This window comes from Cyprinodon variegatus, unplaced genomic scaffold, assembly GCF_000732505.1.
Source record: "Cyprinodon variegatus isolate N-32 unplaced genomic scaffold, C_variegatus-1.0 Scaffold1475, whole genome shotgun sequence".
In the NCBI taxonomy this organism is placed as follows: Eukaryota; Metazoa; Chordata; class Actinopteri; order Cyprinodontiformes; family Cyprinodontidae; genus Cyprinodon; species Cyprinodon variegatus.
Genome location: NW_015151928.1, coordinates 54038 through 55161, shown reverse-complemented (window position 1 = coordinate 55161; position 1124 = coordinate 54038). Strand labels below are relative to the sequence as shown.

Here is a 1124-nt window from a genome sequence, read left to right as displayed (position 1 = left end):
GGATGGATGGATGGATGGATGGATGGATGGATGGAGGATGAATGGATGATGAATGGATGGGTGGATGATTGAGGATTGAAGTGTTTAATGTTTCTGGTTGTGGATGTAGTTACCCGCCTGTGCAGTAGGTGGCGGTCTGCATCTCTGCAGTAATTTGCTGTCCGCCTAGAAGCAGTAGAAGAAGAAATGCTGCGTTCTCTTTGATCGCAGATGCCGGAAATATCGCTTAATGAAGTTTTATCCAGAACAATGGGTGAGATGTAGAAAACTAAAGCATAATTCCAGTGGTTCTTCATCTACAGCCAGATCAGCCGCGGCACTGACCGGCTGGGTGCTGCTTCCGGTCTGCATGCCGTCAGATCCACTGCACACTGTGGCGGCGAACCTTTATGTTCAACATTTCAATCAGGCGGGAAATAAATGATTAGGTGACTAATGATTCCAAGCAGCAACAGTACATGTTCAGTCTGCACTGTTTTAAAGCTCGGCCCGGAGCGCAGATTAAGCTCTGCGGCGTGAAAGTACCTCTATCTGACGTCATTCCTGTTTCCAACTTCCGAGGGGACGCAAACGCCCCACGCTGGACGGAAGTGGCTGCTGCTGGTGTTATGGTTCGGTTCTATGGCGCCGCGTAAGGTGGAACAGAAGCTGCCTGCTGGGATATAATGCTCTGCCGGAGACCTGCTGACCTGCAGCCATTAGTGACGGAGGTGATGATAGCGGCTAACTGCTGCCAGCTAACCCGGCTTGGACTGCGAGGTAACCCGGCCTGAGCTGTGAGGCTCCAGCGGTCCTCCTCCTGATTAAACGGTTTCTGACACAGATAAAGGATTTTATAGACGGTTAGAGCGGAAGGCTACAGCCGGATAGCTAACAGCTGCTAGCTCCGCTCTTCTCTTCATCTTTGACCAAAACTACCACAGCGGGGGGAATTAACCCCGTTGACGTCACTTCCTGTACAGAGAGCCCCCTGCTCTTCTGTTAGAACACAGCTATCCAACATCTGTCTGCTTTAGGACATACTTTATATTTCGGCTCCTGAGGGTCAGTCTGTCCAGGTTCAGTCTGTCCAGGCTCAGACTATCCAGGGTCAGTCTGTCCAGGCTCAGACTATCCAGGTTCAG

General features: G+C 51.0%; 1 protein-coding gene across 2 annotated transcripts in view; it reads left to right on the top strand.

Moving 5' to 3' along the window:
• The first annotated feature begins 234 nt into the window (after positions 1-234).
• LOC107103532 (target of rapamycin complex 2 subunit MAPKAP1-like) overlaps positions 235-1124 on the top strand; it is a 15446-nt gene continuing 14556 nt past the window's right edge. The window contains exon 1 of one of the 2 annotated variants that reach the window (XM_015403264.1): positions 235-759. The gene's annotated coding sequence lies outside the window, so the exon portion shown is untranslated. The remainder of the gene's footprint in view (positions 760-1124) is intronic. The other variant, XM_015403265.1, reaches the window with a different exon arrangement.